Below are 25,441 nucleotides of genomic sequence, written 5' to 3'. Positions count from 1 at the left end.
AGGCAGGGGCTATAAGCATTAAGCTGATAATGTCTTGGGCAGGAATCATCAGAGCAACATTAGGTAACACTCAGCCAAGGTCAAACTGCTGGGCTGGGACTCTGTTTATGGATAGACAAAAAGTTCCTGTATTCTGCTTGCTCCTTTATGGAGCTAAACCTGGGAGAATAGGAGGACACCCCTACATTTTTATTGCAGGAGATGGACAACGATTCACAGGGTCCTGGGAAATTGTCTCACATTCCACAACTGGCAAAGACCAGTCAGGCTCCACTCACCACCACTTTGGATAGTGGTAGGAGGCTCACACGTGCTGTGCCAGCCATCTAGGAAGCAAGCAGACATATATCAATTGTTAATTTTAAAATTTCCCTCATATTAAAAATAGTTTTAGAACTACTATCTATTTAGGCTAGAGAGAGGTAAGATGGGATAAGAAATCAGGAAATCTAGAGGCTTACTTTAATATCCCTACTTTGGGGTACACCAGCATATTTCCTCTAAGATCTAGAGTTACACCTAAGTAAAACTGGTATAACTGAGATCAAAACTAGGCTCATGAGTTTTATTCCTGGCTCTGCCACAGTCTGCCTGGTAACATTTAGCAAATCATTTATTCTCAATGTGCCTCAATTTCCCCAGCTATAAAATGGGGATAGCAATACTTCCCTATCTAACAGAGGTGACATAAAGCTAAGTCAATGTTTCTAGTATGCATTGCATACTTAGAGCTTGTCTACACTGGCACTTTACAGCGCTGCAACTTTCTCGCTCAGGGGTGTAAAAAAACACCCCTCTGAGCGCAGCAAGTTTCAGCACTGTAAAGCGCCGAGCCGCGCTCCTAGTGCTGGGAGCTACTCCCCTTGTGGCAGTGGTTTTTCTAGACCGCTGGGAGAGCTCTCTCCCAGCGCTCTGTTGCGACTATATAAGCCACGTTAAAGCCCTGCCGTGGCAGTGCTTTAACACTGAAAGTGTAGACTAGCCCTTAGATGGAAGTTGTTAAAGAAGTGCAAAGTATTATTTATAGTTGGTATGGTGTTTGTTTCAAAGATTCACTGGAGCAGTGCCAATATAGTTTCTCTAGTTTAGAGTTTGTTGGTATTGCAACAGAAAAGCTGACAGTGATTTTAATCCAATAATACAAATATTTTCTTTCAGTTACCCTGAAGTTTCAACATTTGTGTAAAATAGTTATGTTTCAGTGTTACTGTGTCCCACAAACCCTGGAGTTTTTCACAACAGGCCCCAAATAAAGTGGTTGAGCCTCTTATGCTCTGAGCTGATTGGTGAGTGCGATGAAGTACAGTAAACTTAGCAGCCTAACCACAGAGAGATGTTTTCTTTCTGCACCGGAAACACCTGCCAAAAACGCTGGGTTCACTCAAACTGTATGTAGAACAGCTCAGAATTAAACTTCCATCTGTACAAAAGTTAGAGAGTGATATATTACATTTGGTAAATCAATTTATATTAAGTATATATATTGTATTATATTGCCAGGTATATGACAAACATAATTGCAAGTTGAAGCAAGCTTTGTAAATTGCACTTTTCACAAGTGACCATGCACCGCCAGTTTTAGACTAGTAATTAGAAAAGAGTGCATATTTTTCTCCCAAATGAAATGAAAAGACCTTGGAAAACACACCATAGCACAGCGATTAAACATGATTTGTGTCCATGTTGATTTCATACCCATATTTTATTTGCTTAAATCCAGCTAACAACCAAGGCTGATGCATGATTGTTGCTAAGTCCAGTTACAGAAACAGTCCCTCTGTTCAGATGGGAACACAGCCATGACTGTAGCCTGGCTAGTAGGTCTTCCCAAAGCATTGCATCACACAATAACCAGGTTTCCCCACCACATTCCCATTAGAACAGATATTCCACAAAGAAGTAATACTTGAATAAACAAGAAGTTCAATATTTTTTGCCCACTCCTTGCTGTAAATAGTCACAATGCACAGCTCAATGTCAGCGTACTTTCTTTTCTTTTAAATAACTATGCAGTTTGCTAGCTATTCCCATCCCATCTCATCAAATGGAGACCTCCAAATCTGTGCATGGTCAGATATCAAGATTAAGACCTTCCTTGCAGCTTGGGGTGAGACCATCCAACCTGATCTAGCTTTTTGCCAGTGGAACCAGCTGGGGGTATAAACAGATTATAGGCACAAGTGCCAAATCTGGTATCATTCTGTTAGGCACATGATGAGAGACAATAAAAACACCAATTATTGGGTATCACTGAAGGGCACTAATTGTAACTCAGTAGTTTCATGGCAGTCTATAAGGTGCCACAGGACTTTTTGCCGCTTTTATTTGAAATGAGATGATCCAGCCTGACATACAATCCTCATTGCCACCTCTTGAGACCAACAATTGCAACAGTGCTAATATTGTCACCACAGATGAGGGTGTGGTGGCAGCCAGGGGACAATGGTGACTCGTCTCCAGAGTATTTTCAGGGGAATCAATCCTAGGATGTATGGCGTTTAATACTGTAATCAGATCGTGCAATGGCATTAGTACCTGTGAGAACTAGAACTCAGGAAGGTGTGGTGAGGCCCTTGCCCTGCATGACTGTCAGCCGGGTAACTATGGGTAGATGTAGATCTCACACTCCTTAAGGAGTTACTAAAACCTAGTTGAGGAAAATCTACCTCCCCACAGCGAACCAGCCCTGCCCTTCGTTTGCACCTCGCCTTGCATGGCTCAGTCACTCCGCAATCCACGCTGGAGGGCGCTGCTGGCATCGCCCTTTAGCCACACGCCAACAACAGACGGCCCAAGGAAGCGGGTTATGGGCGGCTGAGCAACAACCACTTGGGTGCGAGGAGCGCCTGCCCAGTCATTGGTCAAGACACCAGCGAATCGCAGCGTCCTCCGGAGTGGGCGGTCCAACTTCGGCTTGTCAATCGCCAATTTCACCAATCAGGAGAGTCGGAAAAGGCGCCCCGATTGGCTCGAGAGGGCTGGCTCCGATACAAAAAGGGCGGGGGAGGAGGCGCCGGCTGTCGTAGGTAGGATGCTCATGGTCGGGGTTCCTTTGCCGCTTTAGGCCGGCAGAGGCGCTGCCCTCGTGCCACCGATGCCCGGCTGGAGAAGCCGCTGCCCGCAGAGCACGGCCGAGCCCGCCGCCTGCCCGTTCTGGGCGTTAGCGCCAGCCCGGGTGCTCGTGCGGCTTCGGGCCAGGCGAGGATGCGGAGCCGCAGGGAGCAGCGGGGCTGCCTCGCAGCCGCGGGACAAGCCGGAGCGGCCGCTGCCGCGGAGCAGGCGCCAGGAGACGCGCCCAGCGGTGAGTGCTGGGCTGCGGCCGGTGGGGACTCCAATCCCCAGCGTGCACTGCGGCGCGGGCCGCAGCGGCCGGGCGGCTCGGCCCCGGTGCGCGCCGGGGGCTGGAGTCCCGGGGGGGGGCTGCGTTCTCCGCTCTGCGCGGCTGGGGTCCGAGGGGAAGTGGGCCATTGGGTCGGGGGACGCGCGGGGACAGCGGCTAGGGCGGCTTGCCGCGGGGGGTGTCGCGGCGGGCCGCTCACGGCGGGTGGGACTGTGTCACGCAGCACCGACTCCGCGCGGGTGCCTCGCGGCACGTGCCGCCAGCAGGCTCGGGGGCGGGCGGAGTCGGGGTGCTGGGGAGCGCCTGGGCGGCGGCGAGCTCCCGCCGAGCGGTGCGGTGGGCCCCGCGCTCCCCGGGAGTAGGGTGTGTCTCCCCTCGCTCCCGCTTTCCCCGGCCGCTTCTGATGTACGTGCTCGAAGCAGCTGGAGGGTTAGTAAACAGCCTCTGACAATACACCTGGAGACGCGGCTCCGCTTCCTTCTCTGGGGTTGACATATGTGAGGCCTGGCGTTTGATGCTGCGGGCGGCGGGGACAGGTTGTACAGGAAGATAGAATATCTTTAAGTAAAAATCTACAAAGGATTAAAAAGCCTCAGAACAATCCTTTGATCTCTGACAAAGGTCTAAGCGTTTGGGGTTTTCTAATAGGATTTATGGCTTGCTTATTTACCTTAGACACGGTAAAAGCACACATTCTGGTCCTCTCGTTCTGAGCTCAAACCTCCAATTGAAGAGGTGGGTGAATCTCTATTAAATGCTTTCTTATCGGGTACAAGAGGGCTTGCTGAAAGAGTCAGGCTTTAAACAGTGAAACTAATAATCCTCCCCTTGCTTACTTGATTTGAGAGGGCTAGTAGTAACTTCCTTCCAGCAGGAACCAAGGGATGCACCCCACCCTTCTACTTATTCACTACCCCAATACTGACTTTGGCTCTAAATACAGTCTACAGGTGACATACCCGAGACCACTTATCCACTGATGTTTTTAAAAACTCTCACACCCCAATCTAGGTCTAGGGTGGTTACGTACTATGTGTGTATCCTGTGAACCTTGTAACCAATACTTATAATCCCTCATAACTCAAACCTGACCCCAGATATACAGTACCTTCTCTCTTAACTTGTGTAAATTTGATTTTAAACATTAGCTTTAATAAAATTTCAAATCTCATTTTAGTGTAATGTAAAAGTAAATCTCTCAATTTACCCATTTGGTCTGCTTTCACATGGGAAACAAAACTTGCATCAATTGGACTTTTGGGAATGTAGAGTGTTGCTGCAGCACCTACAATTATTTGACTTCTTGTCACTTCAAGATGGTTGTCTCAGTGTGGTACCTGTTGTAGTTCACCATTTGTAGTATTTAAACTTATCACCGCTTTACATATATTTTCCGATGTATCCTTTTGGAAGGCCTAACTGGTTAAACTATCTGTGGACTTGCAAATGTACTTTGCCGATGAGGGTGGCAGCTAGGTTTCAAGGGTCTGCTAAACTCCAGACTTTTAGGGGAGGGTAATCTGGCCCACTGACTTCAGAATTATTTCCAGACATATCAGTTGCTGAATTTTCTCCCATTTTGGTGGCAGGCCTCGGGTTGGGAGGGTGTTGAGATTCCTTAGAATGTATGGTATCAGACGAACAAGTGCTGAGACTAGAATGGGGACAGCCATCTGTCCAACTTCTAACCCTTATTTTATGATTCGTGTCAGATGTTAACTGATTCTGATTTTGTTTATTGCAGGTGGATGTATTTCTGGACCTCATATAGGAGATGGACCTAGCCTTGTCTCTGAGCAGCATATGTTGGGCCCTTGGCCCTGGAAGGCCTTGGACTTGTTGGAGCGTGCAGGAGATGCCAGAATTTGGCAAGCCTACCATGCAGGCCTGGTGCACTTTTTTCTCTTTAGAGAAGAGATGGGAATGCCTGCAGTTTGGCCAATTCCAGAGGATCAAATTAGAGGGTTTGTGGTGGCTATGGAATCACAAGGCTTGTCTTCACCAAAAATACTGATGTACTTGGCATCACTCTCCTATGTCTCCAAAATCACAGGTCACCCTGATCCTCTTCAAGATTTTGTAACCTGTCATATGGTGGCAGGGTTGCAGTGGAGGGAAGGTAATCAAAGATATTGCAGATCTCATGTAACCATTGAGGTGTTGCGATCTCTCTTGGGCACAGTACAGTCTGTGTGTAGCTCTCTTTATGAATGTTTGTTGTTCCGTGCCTTGTTTACTGTGGCTTTTTTTGGGGCTCTTCGTGGGAAGAGGTGGTAGCAGAGCACCGCAACTGGGCACAGCCAGAGCTCCTGTACATGAGTGATGTCCAGCTGACTGAGGAAAGAGTGAACATTTACCTGCATACATCCTACCTGGGCCAAGAAAGGTTTTTGATCTCTCTTGGATTATCTAGAGAGACATGGGTATGCCCTGTTGAGGCACTGTGCAATTATGTGGCAGCTAGGCCACGAGGGGACGGGCCTCTCTTTGTACACTGGGATGGCACACCGTTGACAAGGAGACAGTTCTTGGTTGTCTTCCGTTCTGCTTTAAGGGTTACTTGGCCTTCGACCAGAGCAATATGGTGTACATTCTTTCTGGTTGGGAGCTGTTGTGACCGCTGTACGCTATAGATGGTCTGAAGAAGCTATTCTGCACCTGCGAAGGAGGCAAGGTATCCACCCAAAGAGGAGACCAGAAGTAGTCAACCACAGAAGCCAAAAGAACAGCTAAGGTTCTCTGGTCTGTTCCCCTTGCTGATGCAGTATTGTTTCCTACAGCGTGTGATCTAGTGCTCTGATGCATAAACTTAAAAGTAATGGAGCAACTTCTTCAGAGAACATTCTAGTTAATTGACTTTTCTGGAGTTTGCAGTTTGCTGTCGTCTGCATTTGTTTGTAAGCTGTATCTGTCTGTTGGGGATTGGACTTCCATGTCTCTTTGCAAAATTAACTTGCAAGAATTGCTTACCTAGTAAAGTCTTCATGATCAATAAACTTGCAGTGCATTCTCCTTTCAAACTTGTCTGGCCTTCATTGTGGCAAGTCAACAAGCTGTTTCTATGCCACATCTTAGCAGCAAATAAACTAAGTCTTGCATCCTTATTGCTGTTAGATGGTATTTTTACGTGGGACATGAGGACAAACAATCTTGTAGGTGGGGATTGCAAGCAGTATATTGCTAAACTGAAACTTTCTAAATATAACTTTAGGCAAAGTGTGCAGCTGTTAGGTCAATTTTACAAATCATAGATAATGCAAGAACAAGATATGTTCAATTAAATTAAAAGGTGAGAAATTCAAAACAATAGTTTAAGTAAAAGGATGGCAGAAGAATGGAACTTGCTGTCACTGGAACTCATTGAGGGCAAGAACTTAGCTAATACCTTTCGGAATCGTGTTATCTACATGGATATCCAAAGTGAGCATAATTGACTATAAACTGTTTTAGCATTCCTTCCAATAGCTAAAGTCTGTCTGAGACCTAGATGTGGTAGGTATAACAACTCCCCAAATTCTACCAGAAGTTTAATTGCTAATAGTCACACTTATGGCTGAGAGTTCAGAGAATTTAAACTTTCAGCATCAACTTCAGGTCTCTCCACTGACCCTTTGCCTGTTGGCCAAAGAAGTTGAAGTTACTGTTAGAAGGATTGAGCTGTCTTCAGTATTGCTAAAGATTAGTTAATACGTACTGAACAACAAACTGGGAGCATTAACTAGTCCTTCAGTAACCGTGAAGGGCCTTTTGCTGGGGTACACAGCAAACTCTTCATAGGGATGGAATTAGAAACTAGGTGGAAGACTGGAATCCCTGCTCTGGCCCATTTAACCAGGTGAAAAGGCAGAAGTAGCATAGAGGTATTTAAAAACCCTGGATGTGGCATTGAGGAACTTGACTATGAGGCTGCCTGCTGAGGGGCAGCCCCTGTGTAGAGGAGGCTGTGGCCTGCAGGGATTCCAGACACTGCCTGGCCCACAGGTAGCTCGGGGTAGACTGTGATAACTTAGGCAGCTTCCCAGGGCTGTCTAAGGTCATGCTAGAGCAGCCAAGGAGTAGGACAGTACAAGAGCTCCCATCCCCGTAGTTACAATTTCTGCATATCTCCTAATGATGTAGCACTGAATCTTATCCCAAACTAGGATCACACTAGTATGGGAGAGGCTTTAGGAAGCTTATTCTCCACTCCCAGTCAAACCCATTTTCAACCAATACAGATATCTAGATCCCAAGATGCTATCTGCTGGCTGCTTCCACTTCTACTATACTGCCATCTTAAACATTAAATATAAGCTATTACTTAACCCATTTTCTATTTTTGCTATTTTCACTTACCCTAAGATTGTTTTAGTAAACATACTTCCAATGATGATGCTAAAGTCTAGCTCAGTGTGAGATATACTGAAGTTGACTGATGGCTTATCAAGAGGGCTTGAGTTCCATGGGAGAAAATTCAGGCAATGATGTCCTTGGAAATAATTCTGAAATCAATGGGCCAGATTATCCTCTTCACGAAGTCTGGAGTTCAGCAGACTATCTGAAACTTAGCTGCTACTCCCATGTGCAAAGTACAATTGCAAGTCTATAGATAGTTACCAGTTAGCCCTTCTAAAAGAGAGACCAGAAAATACATTTAAAGTGGTGGTGAGTTTAAATGCTACACAGAGGGTGAAACTTCTTATCTTGTCACTGCTTTATCTGTGTGACAGTGTTGGATTCTTGTCTTGCTTGCTTGTTTCAGCCTTTCTCCATTCCTTTTGGTCTCACCTTAAGTTCTAGAGTTTCACTCATTTCTGTATTCTGACTACCCTGATGTAATTTTTTCTTTCCATGATTTCAAAGCTAATTACAATATCCTTTCTCTTCTGTTTCCATATATCACATGACTCATTCCACTGTTTTTATCTAACCTTGTTTGATCAGTCTTTGGTAAAGACCAGGTTGAGAGAGGGACCTAAACAGCAAACGGGGGAGTTAGTCCAAGCAGCTTTTCTAATTTCTCACTGAATTCCCTGTCTGAATAATTGCTGTCCAATGCTGCTTACTATTCCCTAATTACCTTATACTTTTCAGTCTCTATTTAACCTGTCTGCCTCACTGCTGCTTTCAGTCTTTTTTTTTTTTTTTTTTTTTGCTACCTTCCATTAATGCTATAGATTACTTCCAACTCTGCAATTGAGTGATTGGCTTCCCTCTAACTGTTTATAATGAGCTTGTTGCTGTAACCCGATGCAGTTTTGAGAGCACTTGTATAGATTGCCAAATGCTGGTGGCCCGTCTATTGTAGTGCTCTCACCGTTGCTAATACTGAAGTTGCATTGGAAGAAACAATAGGAGATTTCAGAAAAAGTTGAAGAGAGAGGCTGTGTCCTAATCTCTTCTGCAGTGAGAATCCATAGCATTGCCTATATAACCTCTAAACAGCTTTGCTTTCTGAAGTGAACTCTTGCACTGCTAATTCTTTGTCTTCTACCTTACAGCTGGAGAGCAGATGTAAAGCAGGCCATGTCAGTCTTGCATTAGAGTCCTCTTCACTCTAAGCAGCCTTTAGATGAGGACCTGGTTGTTCTCTGGGATTAGTTAAATCATTAACTCCTGCTGTAAGAAAAGTGGCAAGCCTCTTGGGATTCTTATTTGGGGAACTATGCCTAAGGTATAAATTGAGGTTGGATGCAGAAGGCCCCAGCTACCAAGGAAGAAGCAGTTTTTGTCCTTACCTACTTTCAGCAAATTGTATGGTTTCAGGCTGGAGCTAAACAATGGGACCTCTGCCTTCTGGTGGTGGGAGATGAAGAAATAAAATCCCAAAGATAAACTTTTGAGTATTTCCCAAAAAGCTCCCCAGGAACAATTTTAATGGGTCTGTGATGGTTGGGTCTTCTGGTACCCTGAGTTCTAGCCAGGTTGACATCTCACAGCTTCCTCGCTATATTCTGGGTAACCATTAATTTGGTTTAGGCAGAGTTCCTTTCCCTGTGCTCTCTGGAACCAGCAACTGTGATTCCTTGTTATGTTGTCGTCCCCCTTACATGCTAAATGCTGGGTATCCTGTTCAAGTGGCTTTAACACACTGGTGTTCCCAGAGATGGTGTCAAGGTTCCTCCCCCACTCTGAACTCTAGGGTACAGATGTGGGGACGTGCATGAAAACCTCCTAAGCTTACTTTCACCAGCTTAGGTTAAAACTTCCCCAAGGTACAAATTAATTTTATCCTTTGACCCTGGATCTCCACTGCCACCACCAAACTCTAACTGGGTTTACTGGGAAATGTAGTTTGGACATGTCTTTCCCCCCCAAATCCTCCCAACCCTTGCACCCCACTTCCTGGGGAAGGTTTGGTAAAAATCCTCACCAATTTGCATAGGTGACCACAGACCCAAACCCTTAGATCTGAGAACAATGAAAAAGCATGCAGTTTTCTTACAAGAAGACTTTTAATAGAAGTAAAGGAATCACCTCTGTAAAATCAGGATGGTAGATACCTTACAGGGTAATTAGATTCAAAACACAGAGAATCCCTCTAGGCAAAACCTTAAGTTACAAAAAAGACACACAGACAGGAATAGTCATTCTATTCAGCACAGTTCTTTTCTCAGCCATTTAAAGAAATCATAATCTAACACACACCTAGCTAGATTACTTACTAAAAGTTCTAAGACTCCATTCCTGTTCTATCCCCAGCAAAAGCAGCCTACAGACACAGACCCTTTGTTTCTCTCCCTCCTCCCAGCTTTTGAAAGTATCTTGTCTCCTCATTGGTCATTTTGGTCAGGTGCCAGCGAGGTTACCTTTAGCTTCTTAACCCTTTACAGGTGAGAGGATTTTTCCTCTGGCCAGGAGGGATTTTAAAGGGGTTTACCATTCCCTTTATATTTATGACAGATGGAGATAAATTGTTCATGTAAGAATATGTAAGAAATTAATGTGTAATATAGATGACACATCTTGCTTGGGCATCTGGAAATTGAGTCAAAATTGATCAGTGATGCCATGTTCTTCTGGGAACCTGGTATCTTGCAAACATGGAAACAAACTTAGTGACTGTCACTATATAGTACTAGCAGTGGATGTTTTCCTTTGCATAAACCAGTATTCTCAGATCACGAACAAATGTTTTAAGGCTTTCTAGGCATGAGAGCTTGGAAAAGAGAAAACTAAAGTGTTTATTTCTGTTTACATCCTGTAGGCATGGCTGGAATCACTGATCTTATACACATAGAGCAGAAAGTGAGTCTTGCAACCAGCTAGAGGAAGATTTCAGAGTGGTAGCCGTGTTAGTCAAAAAGAACAAGGAGTACTTGTGGCACCTTAGAGACTAAACCTCTCCAGCGCATCATCAAGGATCTACAACCTATCCTGAAGGACGATCCCTTACTCTCTCAGATCTTGGGAGACAGGCCAGTCCTCACTTACAGACAGCCCCCTACCTGAAGGAAATACTCACCAGCAACCGCACAACAAAAACACTAACCCAGGAACCTATCCTTGCAACAAAGCCCAATGCCAGCTTTGTCCACATATCTATTCAAGGGACACCATCATAGGATCTAATCACATGAGCCACACTATCAGAGGCTCATTCACCTGCACATCTAGCAATGTGATACATGCCATCATGTGCCAGCAATGCCCCTCTGCCGTGTACATTGGCCAAACTGGACAGTCTCTGTGCAAAAGAATAAATGGACACAAATCAGACATCAAGAATTATAGCATTCCAAAACCAGTCAGAGAACACTTCAACCTCCCTGGACACTCAATTACAGACCTAAAAGTTGCAATTATTCAACCAAAAAACTTCAAAAACCGACTCCAAAGAGAAACTGCAGAACTGGGATTAATTTGCAAACTGGACACCATTAAATTAGGCTTGAATAAAGACTGGGAGTAGATGGGTCATTATACAAAGTAAAAACTATTTCCCCATGCTAATTTTTCTCCTACTGTTACTCACACCTTCTTGTCAACTGTTTGAAATGGGCCATCCTGATTATCACTACAGATGTTTTTTTCTCCTGCTGATAATAGTCCATCTTAATCGATGAGTCTCGTTAGCGTTGGTATGGCAACATCCATTTTTTTCGTGTGTGTGTAGATAGATAATCTTCCTACTGTATTTTCCACTGCATGCATCTGATGAAGTGGGCTTTAGCCCATGAAAGCTTATGCTCAAATACATTTGTTAGTGTCTAAGGTGCCACAAGTACTCCTCGTTCTTTCAGCTAGAGGAAGTGACTTGGGCTGAGGAATTTGTTATTGACTTTAATGACTTGTGATCCCAATAGAGCTGAGAACAAAAATTATATTTTAAAGGAACACCCATGACTGAGAAGTTTAGTTCTTTCCTACTAGCAAAACTTTTTTGATGGTTTGACATATTGGATAACAATGTATGTATAATTCTTTTAACACTTGAGCTACACCTTGGCAAAATTGCAAATCAACCTTAAATATGACAAATTAAGAAAAATCTCATTTGAGTACAAGTGAAACACTGTGTGGTTGTGACGTTTCACTCTATTTTATAAAAATATGCTAATGAGTGTGAATATAATGTAACTGGGATATGCTTCATGCAAAAGGTCTCGTGTAAGGTATCATTGCAAAGTTTATAATCTACTGAATGTGTTCATCCTATTTGTCTGAATGTATCATTCTTATATCTGAAATTAGAAATATAAAATATAACTGAAGGCCTATTGTAATAATGCAAAGTGTGGGCCATTAATGGTGGCTTGGAATCTTGATGGCTCCCATTAACCAGGACAATTGACTGTAGATGGCTCTGTTTTACTTCTAAGTCTTCCTGTATACATATGTGCTGGCAAGTGGGTGATGAAGTCTTACAGTGACATCTGATCATGTCACCTGAACTGGAATCCATCTTTAACCTGGTGCTTTTCCATTGAGAAGGAGGGGAGGGAACCCAGAGAGGGACAAAGGATTCCCGCCTTATGCAAAAGATATATAAGTGGGTGGAATAGAACAAAAGGGGCTGCAGTCATGAGAAATCTCCTAGCTACCACCTGAGCTGGAACAAGGGCTGTACCGGGGGAAAGGATTGTGCCCAGACTAGGAAGGCGTCCAGTCTGTGAAAGAAACTTATTGAAACATCTCTGAGGGTGAGAGTTTATCTGTATTCAGTTTTATTACTGTATTAGGCATAGGCTTGTGTGTTTTGTTTTATTTTGCTTGGTAATTCACTTTGTTCTGTCTGTTACTACTTGGAACCACTTAAATCCTACTTTCTGTATTTAATAAAATCACTTTTTACTTATTAATTAACCCAGAGTATGTATTAATACCGGGGGGGGGGGGGCGGCAGGCAAACAGCTGTGTGCATATCTCTATCAGTGTTACAGAGGGCGAGCAATTTTGAGTTTACCCTGTATAAGCTTTATGGATTTATTTGGGGTTTAGACCCCATTGGGAGTTGGGCATCTGAGTGTTAAAGACAGGAACACTTCTTAAGCTGCTTTCAGTTAAGCCTACAGCTGTTAGGGGATGTGGTTTAGACCTGGGTCTGGGTTTGCAGCAGGCTAGCGGTTCTGGCTCAAACCAGGCAGGGCACTGACTAAGAAACTTTTATTTTCTACTTAGCCTTCAAGAGTTTCATGTCTCATCAACTCAGAATCCCAAAGTGACGGTTATAATTTAAGTTCCAGTACCAAATTAAGTGTGTGTGTGAGTGAGTGAGAGAGAGAGAGAGTAGTCTTTTCAAGGATGATACATCCCCTTTTATTCCAGTTTAACAATAGCATTCATTGATTTAAGAAACAATGGGATTATCTCATTTTATGCAAGATAATTTTCAGAAATGATAAATGATTACAAATTAATTCAGTTCTCACCCTTAGAAATGTAACATGCAGAGTCTGGAAATGTAATAGCTAATGACTAAAGGAATTGTGATCACTGAGAGAGGAAACTTTCACATAGGTACATCCTGCTAGTATGATTATGGTAGTGGTGCCTTTTTCAAGTACACACTACTTAGAGTGCCCAGTGTTAACTGCTTATGCAGTAGTGTTACTGGTACGGCTCTGACAAGCAGAGTAATCAAATGTCTAGGAAGTGGGCTGGTGCCCAGTCAATCAGGCAATAAAATTTCTCATAATTGAAGGTTCTGTGTGCCAGAGTTAACTCAGACCCTGGACTGCAGGAAAGTTGGAGATAGGGGGGTCTCAAGAGAGGCTGACAGTGCTCCTGGGGCTCTGTTCTATATCCCCTGAAGTTGAGTAGCTAGTTCAGGGGTGGGCAAACTTTTTGGCCCGAGGGCCACATCTGGGTATGGAAATTGTATGACAGGCCATGAATGCTCACAAAATTGGGGGTTGGGGTGCAGGAAGGCATGAGGGTTCTGGCTGGGGGTGCGGGCTCTGGGGTGGGGCTGGGGATGAGGAGTTGGGGGTGCAGGAGGGTGCTCCAGGCTGGGACTGAGGGGTTTGGAGGGCAGGAGGGGGATCAGGCCTGGGGCAGGGGCACAGGAGGGGGTCAGGGGGCAGGTTCCGGGTGGCGCTTATCTCAACCAGCTCCCAGAAGAAGCGGCATGTCCCCTCTCCGGCTCTTATGCGGAGGCGCAGCCAGGTGGTTCTTCACGCTGCCCTTTGTGCAGGCGCCACTCCTGCAGCTCCCATTGGCTGTGGTTCCTGGCCAATTGGAGCTGTGGGAGTGGTGTTTGGGGTGGGGGCGGCATGTGGAGCCCCCTGGCTGCTTCTATGTGCAGGAGCCAGAGTGAGGACATGCTGCTGCTTCCAGGAGTCATGTGGAGTGGGGCAAGACCCAGACCCTGCTTCCTGTTGGCAGCTCGAGGGCCAGATTAAAACATTTGGAGGGCTGGATCTGGCCCCCGGGTCGTAGTTTGCTAGAACCAGTCCAGGACATTAGACAGATACTCCACTTGTTGCTCTGGTGGGTGATTTTCTCCTTTGTAGGCAAGAGAACATCCATGCTAATTGCACCTGGCTCTTTCTACAATGCTTTGTATTGTTTGATCACCAAATTCCATGTCCAGGGAGCTAGGGCCAAATGGAAATACCCTGATATGGTCCAGGTCATTCCCCTTGGGGGGAGTTTTAGGGGCGACTGTTCATCCTATAGGAAGCTGTTGAGGGAGATTATACAGACAACATCCATTTCTATATCTTTACATTAAATGTAAGCAGTACCATCTCCAAACACTTTCAGGGCCTGGCCAAAATCAACGACTAGATGAAAAGCAACTGGCTAAAGGTGCACGGAAGCAAGATTGAGGTTACAGTTTATTAAGTCAGTCTAGTATTTTTTTGTACTCCATAATGCTTTCAGATGTCTGAAAAAACGTTGCGCAGCTGGCCAGAAAGTTATCTGACATGGACCTAGCCAGGATGTTTCATGCATTTGTTTCAGGCTTGATTACTGCATCCCTATTATAGGAATCTGGCTACACTCTGCAAGAGCTTTAATTCGTGCAAAATGCAGCAGCCTGTGTTCTTAACAGCAAGTTGCCGCAGCACTCTGCTCTGCCTTGGCTCTTTGTTAAATACAATCCATTTCAAGCTCTTTAGTCTGATACGAAGAGTACTCCTGGGGGAGATTCTGTATGACTATGTGCCTGCAGAAAAGGGCTCCCCCTATGGAATTTCTGTGCAGAAAATGGTAGGGAAGTTGTGTGTGGGGGGGGGGGGAGGTGGGCAAGCTACTTCCTGCAGGACCATCCTGGCCTCGGAGGCTGGCCCCTGCCATGCGGGCAGTGCAGCTGGCTCTGGCCAGGTGGTGGGGCTGAGAGCTTCTGCTGCTCTGAGTGGCATGGTAAGGATAGGGCGGTGGTGGGGGGTTGGATAAGGGGTGGGGAGTCCTGGGGGGCAGTCAGGGGGCAATTGGATGGGGTGGAGGTTCTCGCATGGGGGGGCTGGATGGGAGGGGTTGGATCTATCAAAGCCTAGAGAGATCTTCAGAGGCCACATAGGGCCAGATAGTGAGCTTGGTGACACTGGTGTAAATCCAGAATAATTTCATTGACAGCAGCAGAGTGGACTTACACTGGTGTTACTGAGATCAAAATCTGCGGTTACCATCCACAGCCTCTCCTCCTCAAAAGTGCTGCTTACAGGGCTGACTTTTTTCCTCCCCACACTTAAATTCAAGCTGAGGGAGAGTCTGAAGTACATCATCAGCTACTTAATAAGTCCTAAGAAATACCTAAAACTGTCCATCAGAAAAGGAATGTTTTAATAAACTCTCTGACACGAATAAATACTGCTTGGTAATCCTATAGTGATAGTTGTCAGACCTAAATAAGAAGTTTTTGCTCTGGGATAATTTATTTTTTACAGTAATTACTTTCACTCTTTTTTTTAATAATCGCAGTTATTTAATTGTTAACATGAAGTTTATTTTTTGTCAGCTCTGGAAGACTCTGATTCCAGGAGTGGCTTACTAACATGGTGGTTCAAAGCCCTGGATGCAGCAGAGTAAGTTTGGTCTCCACCTCCAACTATTAGAGAGAAGGAAAAATCCACTTTGAGTAGCATTGGACATTAGTCAAAGAAAATAAATGCTTGGGTAAGCACAAATTTTCCATTGGAAATGTGTCTGTAAATATTTTTTCAAATGTATGTATATTACAAGGGAAGCTTTACTCGCAAAACTCTACAGCAATTGTTAAATACAGTCCGTGAATGAGATAGACGGCTTGGCTACACGTGCGAGTTACAGCGCAGTAAAGCAGCCCAGTGTGCTCTAACTCATGACCCGTCCACACTGGCAAGGCACGTAGAGCGCACTGACTCTGTAGCTACAGCTCTGCTGGTACTCCACCTTGGCGAGTGGAATAACGTTTGCTATGCCCCCACTGGAGCGCCGCGGCACCAGTATGGATGCCCTGGTCTATTAGTGCTCTCTGATCGGCCTCCAGAAGTGTCCCACAATGTGTATGCTAGCCACTCTGGTCATCACTTTGAACTCTACTGCCCTGCCCTCAGGTGACCAACCGTCAGACCCGCCCTTTAAATTCTCTGGGAATTTTGAAAATCCCCTTCCTGTTTGCTCAGCCCAGGCATGGAGTGCTCTCAGCGAATATTTCCAGGTGACCATGCCTCCACACGCCTGGCGATCCACAGTATGGAGCAATGGCGAGGTGCTGGACCTCATCAGTGTTTGGGGTGGAGGAAGCTGTCCAGTCCAAGCTGCGCTCCAGCCATAGGAATTGCGATACATTCGGGCAGATATCAAGGGACATGATGAAAAGGGGCCATGACCGGGACGCGCTGCAGTGCAGGGTTAAAGTGAAGGAGCTGCGGAATTCCTACTGCAAAGCCCGTGAGGCAAACCGCCGCTCCAGTGCTGCCCCCACGACCTGCCGTTTCTACAAAGAGCTGGACACAATACTTGGGGCTGACCGCACCTCCACTCCGAGTACCACCATGGACACTTCAGAGCCCAGTTCAACAAGGCAGGAGGAGGAGGAGGAGCAAAGTGGGAACGAGGGTGCTGAGGTGGAGGAAGACACCCCGGTATCCCTAGATGCATGCAGCCAGGAGCTGTTCTCAAGCCAGGAGGAAGGTAGCCAGTCGCAGCGGCCGGTGCTTGGGGAAGGACAAACACCAGAGGAGGTTCCCAGTAAGTGTCTTTTATTTTGGGAAGGAAATTATTCAGTGTGGGCTCTTGGGGTGGGGAGGGTGAGGGCTGCATGCATGCCTAGAGGCGGAATGGGGCGTTGATGTTCTCTCTCACATCGCGGTAATTGGCCTCAGTGATCTCTTCAAAGGTCTCATCCAGAACTTGGGCAATGCGCTTGCACAGGTTTCTCGGGAGAGCCACTGTGGTCCTTGTCCCAATCAGGCTAACTTGTCCACACCACTGTGCTGTGAGGGGCGGGGAGACCATTGCTGCACACAGGCAAGCTGCATATGGGCCAGGGCAGAAGCCGCATTGCAGTAGAAGACCCTCCCTTGCTTCCAGGTCACCCTCAGCAGCGAGATATCTTCCAGGATGAACTCCTGTGCAAAATGTGGGGACAGTGTTCAGTATAGGGGCACTCTGCCACTGTTGGCTCTCCCCAAGGCACAGAAACCCAGAGGACAGTACAGCCATGAAACAATCAGTCACGCTTGACCCTGTGCTTACCATTTTGGGGCTCCTGTGGGTTACGTGCGCTCGCTTTGGGACTGGCAAATTATGCTATTTTGTAAACTGTGCTTGCCCTTAAGTACGGGGGAATTGTTGCTCTGTCTGGTGTGAACAATGCTGCCTCTGTTAATTGTTGCATTTTGCCTTTACAGATGCAAGCTTGAGATCTCAGCCGTCCATTTTATCACCGACCAAAAGACTCCAAAGAATCAGAAAGAGGCCACGTAGAAGCAAGGAAGACATGTTGCATGAAGTAATGAAAATTAAAAAGTGCAGGAGTGGCGGGACACTGAAAGGAGGATCTGCCAGCAGAATGAGGAGCGCTGGCACAAAAGCGCTGCGCTCCGGCAGCAAAGCACAGATCAGCTAATAAGCATTAGGAGAGCCAAGTGGACTCGATCCAGGCGCTCGTAGCAATGCAGGTGGAGCACTACCACACCTGCAGTCCTTGTCCCAAAACTCTTTCCCTTGTGCCCCCATGTCACCTCCAACCCACTTTTCCGAACATCCAGGTTCTTACTGCCACCAGCTTCTCCAACACCTGTAGCTTCACCACCCAGCCCTGAAAACTATGACCCTTACCCACTGCACTCAACCACCATCACCATGCAGTATAGCCATCCTGAAGTGCAGCACTCATTGCACAGCGCTCCAGACAGGAAGGCTGAGTATGATAACAGGGCATACGCAACTCTGTGATTGTACTGTTCCCCACCCCACCACCTTGCCCTTTCTGTTTCCCAAGCAGTTGTGATTCTTTTCAATAAATGAATTTTCTTTTCAATAAATGGATTTTTTGGCTTTGAAAACATTCTTTATTATTGCATAAAGTAAAAGATACCTTAGCCCAGGAACGAAACAGGTACTGCAAACACAGATTCCTACTAACATTGGAACCACTGCACTTCACTCCCGTGCAGGGTACCAGACATTACTGGTGGCTTTCAGCCTCAAATTGCTCCCTCAAGGCATCCCTAATCCTTGCAGCCCAGCGCTGGACCCCTCTAATAACCCTGCTCTCTGGCTGTTCAAATTCAGCCTCCAGGTGTTGAACCTCCAAGTTCCATGCCTGAGTGATTTGTTCACCCTTCCCTTCACAAATGTTATGGAGGGTACAGCATGCGGATCTAACCTTGGGGATGCTGTCATCGGCCAGTTCCAGCTTCCCATACAGAGAGTGCCAGCGGCTCTTTAAACAGCCAAAAGCACACTCCACAGTCATTCTGCACCAGCTCAGCCTGTTGTTGAACCGCTCCTTGCTGCTGTCAAGGCTCCCTGTGTAGGGTTTCATGAGCCACAGCATTAAAGGGTAAGCGGGGTCTCCAAGGATCACAATGGGCATTTCGACTTCCCCTATGGTGATCTTCTGGTCTGGGAAAAAAGTCCCGGCTTGCAGCTTCTTGAACAAGACAGTGTTCTGAAAGATGCATGCATCATGCACCTTTCCCAGCCTGCGTTAATGTCAGTGAAATGCCCATGGTAATCCACAAGTGCCTGGAGAACCACAGAGAAATACCCCTTCCGATTAACGGACTCGGAGGCTAGGTGGGCTGGTGCCAGAATTGGAATATGCGTCCCATCTATCGCCCCTCCGTGGTTAGGAAAACCCATTTGCGGAAAGCCATCCACAATGTCATGCACGTTACTTGGCGTCACAGTTCTTCTGAGCATGATGCAATTAATGGCCCTGCAAACTTGCATCAACACGATTTCAATGGTCGACTTCCCCACTCCAAACTGGTTAGCCACCTATCGGTAGCTGTCTGGAGTTGCCAGGTTCCAGATTGCAATAGCCACCCGCTTCTCCACTGTCAGGGCAGCTCTCAATCTCGTGTCCTTGCGCCGCAGGGTGGGGGCGAGCTCCTCACACAGTGCTATGAAAGTGGCTTTTCTCATCCGAAAGTTCTGTAACCACTGCTCATCATCGCAGACTTGCATGACAATGTGATCCCACCACTCAGTGCTTGTTTGCCAAGCCCAAAAGCGGCTTTCCACAGTGTGAGCATGTCTGTGAATGCCACAAGCAAACTCGTGTCATATGTGTTACTCGAGTCGATATCATCATTGGAGCCCTCGCTGTCACTTTGGATCATAAGGAATAACTCGACTGCCAAACATGACGTGCTGGTGAGACTCAGCATACTCCTCAGCAGTTTGGGCTCCATTCCCGCAGACCGAAAGGGAAGTCAGTGCGCACAGTACAAAAAACGTTGAAAGATGGCGCCAAATGTGGATGGAAGCAGAGGGATTGCTGGGATGTGAACCGATGCATCACGGGGCATTGGGACAGGACCCAGAATGCCCCCCCCCGCCCCCTTCCCACAAGCCACAGCGCCAGAATGGGAAGAAGTGCTCTGTGGGATAGCTGCCCATAACGCACCGCTCCCAATGCCACTGCAAATGTGGCCATGCCAGTGCACTTGCAGCTGTGAGTGTGGACAGACTGCAGCGCTTTCCCTACTGCGCTCTCTGAAGGCGGGTTTAACTCAGAGCGCTCTACATCTGCAAGTGTAGCCATGCCCTCAAGTAATCATCTGTTTACTTCCCTAATCTGGAGTTGCAAGACTGTATCTGTTAAAGCCACAGTTAAACTTTGGTTGATCCATTGTGTCTTTTACTTTTCCAGTTATCTGCATCTTTTGGTACCTTGCCTGCATTGCTAACTGTGCTGCTTCAGCCTCTGTTGTAGCTCCCTTTGAATTTGCAGGGAACTCTTGCAGTCTCAGGAACTAAGACAGGAGCTCCAATTCTTAGGCAATTCTCATAACAATTTACTTTATTCCCTGATGCTGGGTGGAAGTAAGTTTACCCATAAGGTAGATGTCAAAGGGCATTAGACCTTCAACAGATCCTCATTGGTGTGATGTTTTTAGTAACAGTGAAGACCGAGTTACTGTTTTTAAAGGGATGCTATTTTTCCTTTCAGAGTCTTACAGAGGTAATAAAACTAAAATGTTGCCTTTTACTCTTACTTTATATAATACCAAGTATACTATCACTTTAATATCTGATATGCCCTCAGTTTGGGGGAACTGTATCTGAAGCAACTGCTATCATCTCCAGTTCCAAGCTGCAGGAGGGCTGTCTCCCTTGTCCCCTGCTCCCAGGTTAGATTAATTTTTATTTAGAGGTACTCTCCTTTGCCCTCCATGTCAGTATGCTAGTCGGGCAGAGAAAGACATTGAAGTTGTCCTCTTTACACCTGTGTAATAGGGAAAACATTTCTGTAGCCCAGTTCATTTTAAAACACTGGGATGTCTATCAAAACCAGACCTATGATCTGTAATAGAGTCTAGGGCCTAGAGGTTTTTGTGTGTGTGTGTGAAGAGCAGAACTTTCATGATCAACAATTCAAGGACACAGTGCGAAGCTGGGCATGACATTAATAATACAGAGCTGTATACGAAACATTTTCTGATCTCAGCAGATAGGCTTTACTACCAGGGACAAAATGTTTCTAAAAAGCAGACACAAAACATTTGTTAGTTTGTATTCATCCTCGGGGAAGAAGTAGTAGTGAATATGACACCTATTTTAGATCACATAAATAATACCAAATCTTTCAGGGCAAAAGGCCACCCTTCTTCAGGTTTTGAATGAAAAGCAGACAGCAAAGGTGTGTGTCTGTGTATCTCTATCTAAAAAAAAAAAAAAAAATACACCAGAGGGGGCCAATATTTCAAACAAACTCTAGCTGGACTACTTATGTTTTCCTTGTCTGGAAAGTGTGGCCAAGATTCCATATTGTCTGACATAGGCTGACATTTTTCTTAGTGTTTCCTGTTGTGTGTGTATGTGAGAGAGAGAGAAAGCAAAAGAGAGTGTGAATGAGTGTACTGGTTTCAGGGGCAGGGGATTTTGAGAGAGAGAAGGAAGTAGGGAAGGAGGTGGGTGACCACAAATCACGCCCCCCGCCACCGTATCTAAATATGAGAAGTGGGCCCAGTAGGGCCATATTACTGGTACTGATAGCTGACTTCCCAGTCCTATTAAGATTGCAGTTAATCTGATGAAAAAATATTGTGATTGTGAAGAACTAGCGTGCTGCTTGACTCATCACAGGAGAATATTCTGTAGCAAAAAACTGCCCATGTGAACGCTTTTAGGGAGGAAAAACTGGCATGAACTCAAATAGGACCAGACTGTGAGACTGTTCTCACAAACTGTCCTTGGAAACCAATCTGTTCTTCTCAGCTTTTCTCGGATGGAAGGTATTTGATTGTACAGACAGCATTAAGGCCTGTGACAGTACAATACCTGGCGGGTTTCCAGTTAGGGTTTTAAACTCTCTTTAAAATCCTGATTGAAGCAAAAAGATAAGAATGGGTTTTTACAAAATTCTGTGTGGAGGAGTCTGATGAAACATATTTGCTGAGACCTCAGTCCAAGGAGCACAGGACTTTTTTGGGGAGGAAAAGAAGTATTGACTTTTAATAGAAAACACCAATTTTAAAGCATCTTTTTTAATATAAAAAAGCCACAATTTGCGGAGGATCAAACACCTAAAACTGGAAGCTCTTTAATTACATGTTCATATAAAAAATAATTTTTCTGTTGATATTTAAATCTCTTTGAAAGTGCATGATCAGCCAAATGTCACTTAGATGGCAGCTATGTGCCAATCCAGAGATTTTTGCATGTCTTGCTGATGAACAGCATGCAGAACCGTTTGCTTGTCTGGATCCTCAAAGAAGTTATAAAATGTCACGTAAATGACATGGAAAATATGAACAGGCTTAGTGCATTGATGAATTAATGTTACATGAATCATCCCCAAAGGATACAAAAGAGGCACAATGTTCTGTCCATAAACAAAATCATCTGTATATTATTTTATTCAAATATTTGTCTTTGTGAGATGGCAGAACCAGCAATCGGACCTTGTGCCATGCAACCTTAACAAATATCTACGGCAGCAAAAGCTGATTGTACTTTAAGCGGTGTCTCAAGTTGTCAAATTGTCAATGCTGATTTATAATTGTGTGTACTGAAACCATTTTGCAACTACAGTGTCATATATTGGGTAAACTAAAGTGCAGTCATTTTTCTTCCTTTTATATCATTTCTTGTTTTAAATAACTTCTTGTTTCTGCTTTGGCTTAGATGAGTGTGAGGCAAATAATCACTTCCTGGGATTAATCAAAATAGATTAAAAATAATATCATGTGATCTTGATAAGATAAACAGAAAGTCATCTTGAATACATTGAGAAATAAATGGGATGATAATAGGGACATCTAGTGGTTGATACACGAAATGAAATAACTTAAGTTTGCCTGAAACGTTTTTGAAAAGCTTAATGGTTTGATTCCATTTTTAAAGGCCCATTTCTCTTTAGATTGTTTTTGTAAACGTCTTTATATTAATTCCTTTCTTTATAGCACCACTTGCTGTTGTGAAAATGGAGAACTGCTTTATTGCATATTTAACCTTTATTCAAACTTAAAGATATTGTTTTTGTCTGTAATAGTACTTCCATAGATGAAGCTATAATTAAACAATCCCTTCCTCAAAAACCTTGTTTTATTGCTTGATCACTAATATAAGGCCATTATATAACAAGAAGAAAACTGTTATAATGTTTGTGAGAGGGGTACAAGTTTGTGTGAGGTTTTTTGGTTGGTTGGTTTGTTTTTAAACCATCTGGCTGCTTTTCAGTGCTTCAATCCATCAGTGAATAAAAGTTGATGCAGTGAGAAATAGTGCTTACCCTTAGGTTCCTCTATATCAGACCACAGGTCTTGCCTGTTACTTGAGCCTCATTTTTCTGAAATGTATTTGAAACGTGGTTGGGGGGGGGACATAACTCTTCCAGACTTCTTCAGTAGTAAGTCCCATGCTCTTTGTAGCAAAGTCTTTGTAGTTTTTATAAGAGAATACAAGAATGATTTTACTTTCTCTCTAGGTAGGTGAGAATGCATAGGATTATCCATCCAATTTTTCTGTTTCTCTATTCCACAGTTAGTGTCTTTAGAGAAGCAAGGACACACTTGGCAATTTCTTATGCTACAGGGAGATAGAAGTGTCTGTAACTATTACTCTGATATTGGTGAGTATTATAATACTGAAGTGCATATGAAAAGAATTGAGGAAACATAAGTACTATGTGTGGCTGAGTTAAATTTGTTTGTTGGAATAGTAGTGTTAATTCTTTATTATCACTTGGTACCCATTTAGGATTCCATAGTGAACATTAAATGGAATATATATATGTATGGAATAAATTGAATATATATGTTATATCTTTATCAGGACACTTTGTTGCAAATCTGGGTGTTGGTACAAATAATGTTTGGAGCACTACACTTTGAGGGACAGCCCTGTTCATACTCCTGTAATTACAATAAGCAACAGTTGTATGCAGTGGTGTTGTAGCTATGTTGGTCCCAAGATATTCGAGATACAAAGTAGGTTAGATAGTATCTGTTCTTGGACCAGCTGCTGTTGGTGAGAGAGACAAGTTTTTGAACTTACACAGAGCTCTTCTTCATGTCTGGGAAACATGTTCAGTGTCACAGCTAAATACAAGGTGGAACAGATGGTTTAGCATAAGTACAGGAGTATGAACAGTGCTGTCCCTCAAAGTGTACTGCTCCAAACATTATTTGTACCAATGCCCAGATTTGCAACAGAGTGTCCTGATAACGATGTGCTCAATTATGTCAACATTACGTATTTGAGGTATACTGTAGACCGATGTGCTGTAAAATTTGCATTATAATGCATAAGATTATGTCTGATAAAAAATTTATACCTCTTTTGTAATGCAAGTTTTACATTGGAACAGTATAAATCATGCAGCACCTCAAATATAAGAGGAAGCAAGTGTGTTCCCATATGTATTTGTATATATAACATATATATTCAATTCATTCCATATATAACACACATTTCAAGGGACCATTCAAGGTGAAGTGGCCTGTTTATACCCCTCCATTCATAGGGAGGGAAGAAAGGTGGGAGTGGGAGGTCAGCGAAGTAGTTGAGGGTAGGATTGTTAGTGGGTTACAGATTGTTGTGATAAGCCATAAATCCAGTGTCTCTATTTTATTTACTCATGATTTTTAGTGGCTAGCAAAGTTATGAATTTAACCTCTCAGGTTTGTCTTTTGAAATTGTTGTGCACGTTTCCTTTGAGGATGAGGACTGATAGGTGAGATATAGAGTGATCACTTTGTGAAAAGTTTCAGAGTAGCAGCCGTGTCAGTCTGTTCGCAAAAAGAAAAGGAGTACTTGTGGCACCTTAGAGACTAACAAATTTATTTGAGCATAAGCTTTCGTGAGCTACAGCTCACTTCATCGGATGTGAGCTGTAGCTCATGAAAGCTTATGCTCAAATAAATTTGTTAGTCTCTAAGGTGCCACAAGTACTCCTTTTCTTTTTGAGAAAAGTGTTCACCCACAGGTGATATGGTATTTTTGTCTTTTATCATTTTTCTGTATGAGTTCATTTGAGAGCATAGTGACAGGGCTGGTGCAAGGAGGTTTCATGCCCTAGAAGAAACTTCCACCTTGCACCGCCCCCCCAACCCCTGCGGCAGCTCCCCGCCCCTCCCTCTCCACCCTGAGGCACCCACCCTGTGGCAGCTCCCCGCCACCACCCCCCCTCCTGCCAGGACAGCCCCCCCTGTGGCAGCTCCCTGCCACCCCCTCCTTCCCCCTTGGCCCGGGGAGCCACGTGCAGCAGCTCCCCACCCCAGCTCACCTCTGCTCCACCTCCTCCCCAAGCATGCTGCCGCTTCTCCCGCCTCCCAGGCTTGCGGCGCCAATCAGCTGTTTGGCACACAAGCCTGGGAGGGAGAGAAGCAGAGCGGGGTGGTGCTCAGGGGAGAAGGTGGAGCAGAGGTGAGCTGGGGTGGGGAGCGGTTCCCCTGTGCGCCCCCCCCCCCGTTACTTGCTGCAGGCGGCCCTCCCCGCGCCCCCCTGCCCCAACTCACCTCTGCTCCACCGCCGCCCCCAACCACTTGGCACCCTAGGCGACCGCCTAGTTCG

The 25,441-nt window shown here is 45.1% G+C and overlaps 1 long non-coding RNA gene across 1 annotated transcript; it reads left to right on the top strand.

Annotated features, from left to right (window-relative positions):
* Positions 1–1,460: 1,460 nt before the first annotated feature.
* LOC114021021 lies at positions 1,461–6,444 on the top strand. The gene is made up of 3 exons (XR_006290137.1): positions 1,461–3,301; positions 4,016–4,075; positions 5,085–6,444. It is a non-coding gene; the product is annotated as an uncharacterized LOC114021021 (long non-coding RNA).
* Positions 6,445–25,441: the final 18,997 nt, after the last annotated feature.

The sequence above is a fragment of the Chelonia mydas genome, chromosome 4, assembly GCF_015237465.2.
Source record: "Chelonia mydas isolate rCheMyd1 chromosome 4, rCheMyd1.pri.v2, whole genome shotgun sequence".
Taxonomy (NCBI): Eukaryota; Metazoa; Chordata; order Testudines; family Cheloniidae; genus Chelonia; species Chelonia mydas.
The sequence above is the reverse complement of the archived record's forward strand: the minus strand, read 5'-3'. Positions and strand labels throughout refer to the sequence as shown.